Source organism: Phyllobates terribilis, unplaced genomic scaffold (genome assembly GCF_046119375.1).
Source record: "Phyllobates terribilis strain yellow unplaced genomic scaffold, ASM4611937v1 Scaffold_9__5_contigs__length_417890890, whole genome shotgun sequence".
Classification (NCBI taxonomy): Eukaryota; Metazoa; Chordata; class Amphibia; order Anura; family Dendrobatidae; genus Phyllobates; species Phyllobates terribilis.
The window spans coordinates 187,174,096-187,186,826 of record NW_027362769.1 but is presented as its reverse complement, the minus strand read 5'-3'; the positions used below and the strand labels follow the sequence as shown (position 1 = coordinate 187,186,826).

General features: G+C 50.9%; 1 protein-coding gene across 3 annotated transcripts in view; it reads left to right on the top strand.

Moving 5' to 3' along the window:
• SEMA5B (semaphorin 5B) overlaps nucleotides 1-12,731 on the top strand; it is a 398,541-nt gene that overhangs the window by 373,328 nt on the left and 12,482 nt on the right. The gene's annotated exons all lie outside the window — the stretch shown is intronic.

The following is a 12,731-nucleotide window of genomic DNA, read 5'->3' as shown; positions in this document are numbered from 1 at the left end:
AGACGGGGGCGTGATATCATGATGCATGAGACGGGGGCATGATATCATGATGCATGAGACGGGGGCATGATATCATGGTGCATGAGACGGGGGCATGATATCATGGTGCATGAGACGGGGGTGATGGGGGGAAGTAACTAGTGGAGCGTGCTGAAGCTTCCTATCTTGTGGCACAAGGAGTTTTTGAATGAGTGCCTGTGACGCGCCCCCTGGGCCGTGGGGATACCCGGAGCCGGGCCCCTGTAGTAGATGCTGGGGGTTGTAGTCACCGTGGCGTCGACCTGGTCCGTGGCCCAGGGTGGTCAAACCAGTGGCAGTCTATTTATTGAGTTAATGTCCGACTACGCCACCCGTGAATTGCGGTTATTAGGAACCGCCGCTGCGGAGCAGTCCGCTGAAGCTGATGGTGTGTGCAGCTAGGTGATGTGACTCCCCACAGGAGGAGTGTAGCTTCAGGGCAGCGTGCGTGAATGATGGCGGTGGTTGTGCGCGGGAGCAGCAGTAACGATTCAGAGTCTTGGCAGTGCAGTTCAGGGTCTTTACTGATGGCAATTACACCGCGTGCAGAATTATTAGGCTAACTCGTATTTTGATCACATGATACTTTTTCTACATGTCGTCCTACTCCAAGCTGCATATTCTTGAGAGCCAACTACCAATGAAGTAAATCTGGTGATGTGCGTCTCTGTAATGAGGAGGGGTGCTGACTAATGACATCAACACCCTATATAAGGTGTGCTTAATTATTAGGCATCTTCCTTTCCTTTGGCAAAATGGGTCAGAAGAGAGATTGGACGGCTCTGAAAAGTCCACAATTGTGAGATGTCTTGCAGAGGGAGGCAGCAGTCTTGAAATTTCCAAACTTTTGAAGCGTGATCACTGAACAATCAAGCGTTTCATGGCAAATAGCCAACAGGGTCGCAAGAAGCGTGTTGGCCAAAAAAGGCGCAAAACAACTGCCCATGAATTGAGGAAAATCAAGCGTGAAGCTGCCAAGATGCCATTCACCACCAGTTTTGCCATATTTCAGAGCTGCAACGTTACTGGAGTATCAAAAAGCACAAGGTGTGCGATACTCAGGGACATGGCCAAGGTAAGGAAGGCTGAAAAACGACCTCCTATGAACAAGAAACATAAGATAAAACGTCAAGAATGGGCCAAGAAATATCTTAAGACTGATTTCTCAAAGGTTTTATGAACTGATGTAATGAGAGCGACGATGGATGGGCCAGAGGCTGGATCAGTAAAGGGCAGAGAGCTCCACTCCGACTCAGACGCCAGCAAGGTGGAGGTGGGGTACTGGTATGGGCTGGTATCATCAAAGATGAACTTGTGGGACCTTTTCGGGTTGAGGATGGAGTGAAGCTCAACTCCCAGACCTACTGCCAGTTTCTGGAAGACAACTTCTTCAAGCAGTGGTACAGGAAGAAGTCGGTATCGTTCAAGAAAAACATGATTTTCATGCAGGACAATGCTCCATCACATGCATCCAACTACTCCACAGCGTGGCTGGCCAGTAAAGGTCTAAAAGAAGAAAAAATAATGACATGGCCCCCTTGTTCACCTGATCTGAACCCCATAGAGAACCTGTGGTCCATCATAAAATGTGAGATCTACAGGGAGGGAAAACAGTACACCTCTGGGAGCAGTGTCTGGGAGGCTGTGGTGAGATCTACAGGGAGGGAAAACAGTACACCTCTGGGAGCAGTGTCTGGGAGGCTGTGGTGGCTGCTGCACGCAATGTGGATCGGAAACAGATCAAGCAGCTGACAGAATCTATGGATGGAGGCTGCTGAGGGTCATCATAAAGAAAGGTGGCTATATTCATCACTAATTTTTTTGTTTTTTGTTTTTGCATGTCAGAAATGTTTATTTCTAAATTTTATGCACTGATATTGGTTTACCTGGTGAAAATAAACAAGTGAGATGGGATTATATTTGGTTTTTATTAAGTTGCCTAATAATTCTGCACAAACAGATATCCTCCTAAGATAGCCAAATCTAAAAAAACCCACTCCAACTTCCAAAAATATTAAGCTTGGATATTTATGAGTCTTTTCGGTTGATTGAGAACATAGCTCTTGATCAATGATAAAAGTAATCCTCTAAAATACAACTTGCCTAATAATTCTGCACACAGTGTATTAACATATTTACAAGCAGTTTAGTCTTTAAGGTCACGGTTTATTCGTAACCGGGTGTCCTTTCACCCAACAAGGTGCACTTTGAGGGACCCGTCCCAAACCCTCAACGTAGGCCCTGGGGTGGCTACAGGGCATTGATGATCCGGAGTTGGACCACGTCTTCAGCCACCTCCATGGGTTTTTGTTCTGTGGTCTGGCACAAAAGGGGGCACTTTACAGGTGCAACTATTTACAGCAAAGTTTTTGGTTATCCATTGTCCATAACCTACCAGTCCATGAACCCTGTCGGGTAACTAGAAAAACACAATTAGTATTCGGGCAACAAACATGAAACATTTCAACAGTTGCAATACACAGGTATATATATCACACTTAGATTCTCCAGCGGGCGGGTATTTGACCCTTGGTGCTCCTGGTGGACCTACACAACACACTGTCTGTTTGTGTCCTTTCTGGGTCCCCCTTTTCTACCCCTTGTGTAGTGGGCTCACTAGTGTCGGCACTACATGTGTTTTGAGGTGTTACTGGCAGGTTGGGCAGCTGCCTACGTGTCCTTTGGCTTACCATGGGCACGGCAGGTTCGCTACTAGCAGAGGGTTGATTCTCCTGGTCTGCTGTCAAGGAATCTTCTGCCTCCGGGGCCAATTGCTCTTCCAACTCTACTGGATCCTCTGTAGGCTGTTGAGGGGCTGGCTGGAGAAATGTAAGGACGGGCACAACAATGGCATTATTTACTTGTGTCCAGGACCGGGGAAATTCTCCGAGTACTGTCCTGACCATCTCTTCCCTTTCCTCTGCGGGTTGAGGGCTATCTTGGTCTTCAGCATTTTGCAGCTGCTCGGGACATTTCTTCATGTGGTCTCTGGAGACTGTTGCTGTCGTCTCCCCTCCATCCTTACTTATAAGGTACACCTTAGGGTTTTCATGACTTGATGGTAGTACGGTGTACGGTTCTTTCTCCCACTGGTCATCCAACTTATGGAGCCGCCTTTTTCTCTTTAGGACTTGCTCTCCAGGTGCCAGGGGAACAGCAGGTGCATGTTGATTGTAGGCCCTCTCTTGTCTTTGTCTTGCTTGAGACAGACTCCTCTCAACACTTGCCTGTACTTTGCGGTACTGCTGTTGTCGTTCAGTATCCCAGTCTGCTTCTGGTGAGGCGTCCTCTGGTGTCAGGACTCCCATATCCAGGTCAATGGGCAGCTTACCAGGTCTTGCTCTCATCAGGTAAGCAGGTGTGCAGTTGGTGGAATTCACCGGGATGTGGTTGTACAGGTCCACTAGGTCCGGCAACTTTTCAGGCCACAGACTGCGTTCCTCCAGGGGCAACGTCTTCAGCAGGTCTATCACTACCTGATTCATCTTTTCACACAACCCGTTGGTTTGGGGGTGATAGGGCGTTGTCCTTATCTTCTTGCAGCCATATAGGTTGCAGAATTCCTGGAAGACCTCCGCTTCGAAGGCTGGACCTTGATCAGTCAGCACCTGCTCCGGGTACCCGTGTGGACGGCAGAAATGCTGCTGGAAAGCTATGGCCGCTGTCTGAGCCGTTTGGTCCTTGACCGGCACTACCACCAGGAACCTGGAGTAGTGGTCTACGATGGTGAGGGCGTAGACGTAGCCTGACCTGCTTGGAGATAGCTTCACATGGTCCAGGGCCACCAGTTCAAGTGGTTGCTTGGTGATGATGGGCTGCAGAGGAGCCCTCTGGCTGGCACGGTCTTTTCTTCTCAGGTTGCGCGGGCCGCAGTCTCGACACCACCTCTCGATGGCTCCTCTCATGCCAACCCAACCGTTCACGCAGCAGGACTTCCAACTTTTTCCATCCGAAGTGTCCCGCTCCATCGTGGTACGCTTCCAAGACTATAGCTGCATCCCGTCTCGGGACCACCACCTGCCAGACCAGCTCGTGTGTCCGGGAATTGACATTTCTCCGAAACAGCTTCCCCTCATAGATGAACAGCTTGCTCTTTTCTTTCCACAGCTGTTTGGCTTCCTCTGGAGCATCTGGGTCAGGGTGTGAATCAGCCCGTGTCAGCAGCTCTTTAACCAGGCGGACAGCCGGGTCGCTATCTTGTGTCTCCGCCCAGCCATGGTGGGGCAAGGGATTGAACGTGACTCCCTTGTTAGCAGAGCACTTGTCCCTCACACAGTGAGAGCACTGATTCGTCCCGCGGTGGTGGAACGCGGGGAGCTCAATCTCTTCCAGTTCTTCTGGGTCTTCTCCCCCGTCTGGCAAGTTAGGCATCCTGGACAGCGCATCAGCATTGGTGTTCGTGCGCCCAGCCCGGTATTTGATGGTAAATTCATAATTGGACAGCCGGGCCATCCATCTTTGCTTCAGGGCACCTAGTTTTGCAGTGTCCAGGTGGGTCAACGGGTTGTTGTCCGTGAACACGGTGAACTTGGAAGAGGCGAGGTAATGTTTAAAGCGCTCTGTCACTGCCCATACCACTGCGAGGAACTCTAGCTTGAAGGAGCTGTAATTTTCAGGATTCCTTTCTGTGGGCCGGAGCTTCCTGCTGGCATAAGCGATTACCCGTTCCCTGCCCTGTTGGATCTGGGACAGCACCGCCCCTAGTCTGACGTTGCTCGCGTCCGTGTGGAGTATAAAGGGCTGGCCGTAATCAGGGTATGCCAGGATTTCATCCTCCGTGAGGGCCATCTTCAGCCGGTGGAAGGACTCATCTTCCAGCTTGTCCCATTTGAGCGGCGGCTTCTGGTTTTTGGTCTTCCTGGACTGGCCTATCAGGAGGTCTTGCATAGGAGCTGCCATTTTGGTGAAACCGGGGATGAATCTTCGGTAGTAGCCTACCAACCCGAGGAACTGCCGCACTTCCTTTATGCTGGAGAGTCTTGGCCAGTCCTTAATCACTGTAACTTTATCGGGGTCGGGAGCCACTCCGTCAGCACTCACCACGTGTCCCAGGTACTGTACCTTTGGTTTCAGTAGATGGCATTTTGAAGGCTTCACCTTTAGACCAAAGCCTGCCAGGGCGTCAAACACTTCTGCCAGGTGATTCAGATGATCCTCGTACGTTTTTGAATACATGATGACATCGTCCAGGTATAGCAGGACCGTCTCGAAATTCCTATGTCCCAGACAGCACTCCATCAAAAGCTGGAAGGTTCCTGGGGCGTTGCAGAGCCCGAATGGCATGCAGTTGAACTCGCTGAGGCCCATCGGGGTGGTGAATGCGGTCTTCTCCCGGTCCGCCTCTGCTACAGGAACCTGCCAGTACCCGCTAGTGAGATCCAAAGTAGAGAAATAGTTAGCAGATTTTAACGCAGCTAGTGACTCCTCTATCCTGGGTAGTGGGTATGCATCTTTGTGTGTTGCGCGGTTGATTTGCCTGTAGTCTACACACATTCTCATCGTGCTATCATTTTTCTTTACAAGAACTAATGGAGCTGCCCAGGGGCTACAACTGTCTCTTATTACCCCAGCCTCCTTCATCTGTCGTAACATCCCTTTCGCATTTTGGTAGTGTGCTGGCGGTACAGGCCGGTACCTTTCTTTAATGGATGGATGGTCCCCGTGGGGATATGGTGTTCTACCCCTTTTACCTGCCCAAAGTCAAGCGGGTGTTTACTGAAGACCCTTTCATATTCTTGAACCACCCGGTATACTCCTTGTTTTTGGTGTGGAGGGGTGGAGTCAGTGCCCACATGCAGCTTCTGACACCAGTCCTCCATCTGTCTCTTGGAGCCGTTATCCTCCGCCGGTTGAGATGGGGGCAAGGGTTCCACTGCTTTTACAGAGTCTTGGTTGACGGTGAACAGTTTGGCTAGGGTGGCATACTGGGGCAAATGGACCTCTCTCTCCCCAATGTTCAAGATGCGGACGGGTACCCTCCCATGGTGAACATCAACTAACCCCCGGGCTGTCAAAATTGTGGGCCTACTATCCGAGTAGACGGGTTCTACCAGGGCTTGGTAGTCTCTACCCCTTAGGCCTATAGCTGCCCGGCACCAAATCGTCATTTCACTTTTTGGGGGCATGGCGATAGGGAATGGGTCACTCATCCTCACATTACCAATTTCACCACCAGACAGTTCTACCTGTTGTCTTCTCATCAGGGCTCGGATCTCCCTCTGTAGAACCCGCTGCTGACTGGAACTGGCAGTCTCCGCAACCTGCTGTAACAAGACAATTATTTCTGCAAGACAATTTTCAATGACATTAGTGCCTAAGGTTATCATGGGATGACTTTCACAGTGATCAATGTCCACAATTATCAGTCCTTGTGCTGGCAGTTCAACTTTGCCAATCTTGATGGTCACTTCCTTGAATCCCACCTGAGGTACGGGTTGACCATTGCTGGCATAAATGCTCAAATGTTCATCTGGACGGCGGGTGATAGAGTCAGTCCAGTACCATTTGAAAAGAATGTAGGGGATGGTGGTCACCTGGGACCCTCTGTCCAGCAACGCGCTCATTGGAAAGCCTTCCAGCACGACAGGTAGGACCGGTCGTCCTCCCACATATTTGTCTCGCCAGCTTGATGGGCCTGGTGGTCTTATGCCTGGGGGTTGGCCCTCTGCCCCAGGTTTTGCTCATTTAAATGACAGTACCTTGCATAATGTCCTGGCTGGTTGCAGCGGCGGCAGATGGGTTGTCCGTCCTGGTCGTAGCGGTCGCTGTTCCTCCCTCTGGATGGTGGAATCCTTCTGTCGGCGCCACGGGACGTCCTCCGGACTGGAAGCCAGCTGGATCTTTCCTTTGGGAGACACCTGCAAGGACTGTACAGTTTTGGTTAGTGCTGCTACACTTTTAGTTAGCTCTTGGACCTGATGGTGCAGGTCTGTTGACGGAGCACTGTCCAGGGTTTGCGCATCAGCTCCTACAGGCTCCGGGGAAAAGGGTGCCACCTCCTGGTGGTAGGTGATAGCTGGGCGCCTGTGAGCTGTAGCGCCACCTGGTGCTGGCTCTCGGAGCACCCGGATGGCTCTGTCCTTAAATTAGGCAAAGTCTAAGTCAGGGTTCTGCAGGGCCATTATGCGCAACTGGGTTCGGTGGGCGCTGGACAGTAAACCTTCAGTAAATTGCTCCGTTAACAGTCTATTTTCATCACGCACACTGTCAGGGTCCACCTGCTTAATGGCTCTCAGCTCCTCCTGTAGGTTCAAAGCATAGTCGCGTACACTATCCTGTGTCCGGTGTTTGCACCCATAAAATTTAATTTTGATCTCTGCGGTGGTGCGGGTATCAAAAGTGTCCTTTAGGCGGGCCAGTATCTCCTTTACAGTCCCCTTCTCTCTGGCTGACCAGGATTTTACTTCTCTTTGGGCTGCGCCAATCAACTGGCCTATGAGGATGCTGACTTTCTACTCCTCGGACAGGGGGTATACTTTGAACAGGCTACTTAGTCTCTCTTTGAAATCGCTCAGAGTGTGCGACTCTCCTGAGTACTGGGGCAGCCACGCTGCTCCCGGTATATAGGGCATGGTGAACGGCATCACTGCGGCCGCATTGGCGGTGGAAGTTCCCTCCATTCCCGGTGTCTTCTTCCCCCCTAGTGAACCGTGGCCTACCTTCTTTTCTTTCTTCTTCGTAGGCCGCAGCTCCGCAGGCGGTGGTCTGCGTTGAGGACCTGGCGTCGCGCGCTGCTGACGTCAGCGTTCGCTGGGCTCCTTCCAGGACCTGGCACGGCGTCAGTGCGTGGGGCGGGACTTCGGATCTCGCGCGCTTTCGGCGACCACGCCCCTCTTCTTCCCGTGCGGCGTCCCGAAAATGGCGGCCAATGGCGGGAAAATAGCAGCGAATGGCGGGAAACCTTCACCACGGTATGTAACACAGTCTGTGCAGGCGCGCAGTACCCGGTGGTAGCGGGCACGAAATCCTGCTGACTACGCCAAAGTTGACGCGCCCCCTGGGCCGTGGGGATACCCGGAGCCGGGCCCCTGTAGTAGATGCTGGGGGTTGTAGTCACCGTGGTGTCGACCTGGTCCGTAGCCCAGGGTGGTCAAACCAGTGGCAGTCTATTTATTGAGTTAATGTCCGACTACGCCACCCGTGAATTGCGGTTATTAGGAACCGCCGCTGCGGAACAGACCGCTGAAGCTGATGGTGTGCGCAGCTAGGTGATGTGACTCCCCACAGGAGGAGTGTAGCTTCAGGGCAGCGTGCGTAAATGATGGCTATGGTTGTGCGCGGGAGCGGCAGTAACGACTCAGAGTCTTGGCAGTGCAGTTCAGGGTCTTTACTGATGGCAATTATTAAGGCCCCGCCGGTAGTACTGGCTAGCAATGAAGGCCCGTCCGGTCTGAGAGCAAACTAAGAGTTCCACTGGCCAGGTGGAGTTGTAGGCCTGCCGTTCTGTCTGCACTCTTTCTGGCTATCCCGCTGTAGTCGTGTAGTAGCCCACGTCCCTGAGTGTACCGTGTGGTGCTCACCCGTATGGCTGGCGACTTGGGCCCTTGGTATTCCTCGCTCCTCTGTGGCGGTACCGGTCCCCTTCGTGTGGCTGAGCCTCTGGGCTTCCTATGGCCAGAGGACCTGAAATCCCCTGCCGTGCGGTTTCTGCTGCTGGGCGTATAATCCCCACAGCCTCGGACTCCGGTGTCCGGTCTCCTGTGTCTCTGGCCAGGACGAGCTTTATCAGCTCCAGCCCCTGGCCCTCTGCACCTGTCTTGCCTACAGGGCTCCTTGCTGCTGCTCTGTCCCCGTCTCTGGAACTACTCCTCTAACCCCACCCCAGATCCAGTTTATAAAGGGCAGGATCCTCCCCTTCCTGGCCTGGGACAGGAGGTGATGCACTCCTGACCAGGAAACTCCTGCTTGCTCCCAGACATGGTATTGCTACCACTGTGGCAACCAGACCCCCTGGGGTGCCACACCTGCTGTAAACATCAGTCCATGTCGTTATATATGTTTGTTAGCTTCTCATGAATGAAAATATGAAGTCTCTTTCACCTCAAGCATCTAATTGTGCGATAAAATGCAATAATTTCTGTTAAAGTCGTCTTGCTAAAGTCTTGTCTATTATTAACTCATTAATTCCTCTAAGTTCTAGCATTGTTCTGGATTTTGTCTTCCTAGTGGTAGTGAGGGGGTATTGCCGTCCTGTTGACGCTCGGCCTCCGATGCCAGCTCCTTTTAGCTTCTTGGAACAGTTGACAAGAATTAATGTTTGGTTTTTGCTAACATTCTACAGAAATAAATCAGCCCCACTGCTTCCTGTTAGATGTATTGATCGGGTGGTTTTGATTTATTTTTATGGAGTCTTGTTGTTTAAGAAGCCACTTTATATAGTGAAGCTGAACTCCTCGGAGGCTGGAGCCGGCACCGACTGTTCCAGATCTGATGAAGGCCAAATCCATTGTGAACTGGGAGTAAGGCTGTGTGCCAACAATGCGATTTTTAAGCGTTTCTGCAGCGGCAAAAATGCTGCAGAAACGCTTAAAAACGCTTGGTAGAAGGTCTGCCATGTTCCCAATGATAATCCGCATGTGCTGTGCACATGCTGCGGAAATTTCCACTGGGGATTATCATTGCAGAAAAATCCGCAGCATTACCAATTATTTTGCGGAAGCGCGGCGTTTTCGCCGCCATTGACTTGCATTGAAACGCATGGAATCCGCATCACTGCATCTGTACATGCAGAATCCATGCGTTTCAATGTGCGGATGGTACCCGGGTGTGGGGGACAGGAGACTCTCCTCCGGACCCGGGCACCATAGAACCTGTAAAAAAAGAATAAAATAAAAAATAAATATCATACTTACCTTCTGATGGCCCCCGGACTCCTTGTCTTCACTTACCGGCAGATCACAGTGGACTGAAGGACCTGCGCTGACGTCATAGTCATGTGACGGCAGGTCCTTCAGTGTACCGCGAGCTGCCGGCAAGCGAGGACAGAGCGATGCGAGACTGCGGGGGGCCATCAGAAGGTAAGTATAGATTTATTTTTTATTTTTTACTATTCTTACGGTCACACTGTATATGCCGGTTGCATGGATTTATATAGTGTGACCAAGTTGTCAAGCACTTTCCAAGTGACGCTAAAATCGTTTGGAAATCGCTTGACAACCCGCATGCGGAAATGCATGTGAAGAACGCTTCACATCCGCATGTCCCTGGCAGGAAAAACGCATGTACAATCCGCATGTACAATCCGCATGTACAATCCGCATGTGTTTTTTCTGCCAGGGAGATGCAGAAACGCTCAGGAAAAAATCCGGAGCATTTCTGCATCGTGGGCACAGAGCCTAAGGCCTCTTTCACATGTTAGTATCTCCGGTATATGTGGTGACAGTTTCCACACGTACTGGAGACACTGACACATGTACACCCATTCAAATCTACCGGTCTGCGCCCATGTCAGTGTGTTTCCACGGACCGTGTGTTCGGGCGCTCAACACGCTGACATGTCCTTTTCTTTGCGGATACACAGTCTGCAAAAGTGTCTCACGCTGAACACACACGGATGACATCAATGTGTCATCAGTGTGACATGGAATGGAGCCTGGGAATCAGCGCTACAGTTAACGCTGTTCCCAAGCGCCGGGTGCTGAACGCTGCCCTCATCATGGTTCCCTGCCGGTGCTGCGATCAGCACCAGCAGGGACAATGATAAGGGTAGATACCACAGTCAGTGAGCTGTCATAAGAGCATACAGATGAATATGTAAGCAGATCACCAGATAGCCCCAAACAGGCCGCCCTGGAGCACGAGCATATCACAGGACGGATTTCATCACCCTGGTATCATATTAATCAGTGTAATGTCGCCCACCTGACAGTGTATGTGGTTTACTGAGCACAATCCTGCTGACAGCTGCGCTTTAAAGTTAGCAAGTGTCAAACTATAGAAGTTTCCATTATACGATAGATGATATTAGTTATGGATGAATCTTATGTTGAACAAAAAAAGAACAAAACAAACCCCTTAGTCCAGGGAGTGGTACAGTTAAAAGCCCCTGTCCTTTAGTTTTGATGGAGTCTAATGACTGCTGGTGCCAGCATCTCGCATGTCGTGTGCATGGCTGCATGGTACCCGCTCCAGTACTTTGCATCTCCATGACTGCACATTATCTTCCCAGCACAGAACTCTGCCAGGTTCACACTTGTCTAATGTGTCAATCACCGTGAGTTGCATCTATTCTACTGATCTCCCAAATTCTGAACTAATGGGATTACTGATGATACAGAATATTAAAGGTGTAATTTTGAAGCAGTGAGTGGGGAAGATGCCGCCACTGGGTCTGGCAATACCGGAAGCGTGTGAAATATACCAGTCAGTGTGAGATTATAACAGTGAAATGCGGTCAATGACCCAAGACGGATTGATGAATGTGTCACCGGAGGAAACTGATGAACTGTTGTGTGAACACGGTGACGGCCTCCGTTATATTATGTACAAAATCTACATTTTTGTCCCTGGCAGTTTATCTGTGCCATTAGATTGTACCCATGTCCTTGTCACATTATCATCTCCTTACATTGTTCTCATGTCACTGTGCAGACAATGCCCAGAACAGTGACTGTGAAATGTTACTTGTAGCTGACAGAGGTGACGCACTTAATAACGGGGACACCAGTCCTTGAGATGTGCCAGTGGAGCTGGAGAGCAGGTAAACTCTGTCCCCCAAAAGATAACCTCACAAACATTCCCCCTGCAGATGCTGAATAAAACTGAACAGGTCATAGATTTACTAGTTACACTTAGGAGATTTGACAAACAGAGTGTATCACTTGAGATCAGCGGTGACATCACTGAGAATGCCGCCTATCTATCACTTGAGATCAGCGGTGACATCACTGAGAATGCCGCCTATCCATCACCAGAGATCAGCAGTGACATCACTGAGAATGCCTCCTATCCATCACTAGAGATCAGCGGTGACATCACTGAGAATGCCGCCTATCCATCACTAGAGATCAGCGGTGACATCACTGAGAATGCCGCCTATCCATCACCAGAGATCAGCAGTGACATCACTGAGAATGCCGCCTATCCATCACCAGAGATCAGCGGTGACATCACTGAGAATGCCGCCTATCCATCACTAGAGATCAGAGGTGACATCACTGAGAATGCCGCCTATCCATCACCAGAGATCAGCAGTGACATCACTGAGAATGCCGCCTATCCATCACTAGAGATCAGCAGTGACATCACTGAGAATGCCGCCTATCCATCACCAGAGATCAGCAGTGACATCACTGAGAATGCCGCCTATCCATCACTAGAGATCAGCAGTGACATCACTGAGAATGCCGCCTATCCATCACCAGAGATCAGCGGTGACATCACTGATAATGCCACCTATCCATCGCCAGAGATCAGCGGTGACATTGACTCGCCCCCTGGGCCGTGGGGCACTCGGAACCGGGCTTCAGGGCAATGCTGGGAGTAGTAGTGGCGACCCGGTTCCGTGGCTCAGGGTGGTCAGACCAGTGGTAGTCTATGATGTGCTGTAGGTAATGTCCGACTACGCCACCCGTGGATTGCGGTCAGAGTGACCGCCGCTGCAGAGCAGACCACTGAGGCTGATGTTGTGGGTGCAGCAGGGAATAGTACAACTCCCCACGGGAGGAGTGTAGCCCCAGGGCAGTGTAGAAGATGGTGGGGGTGATGGTGCAGAG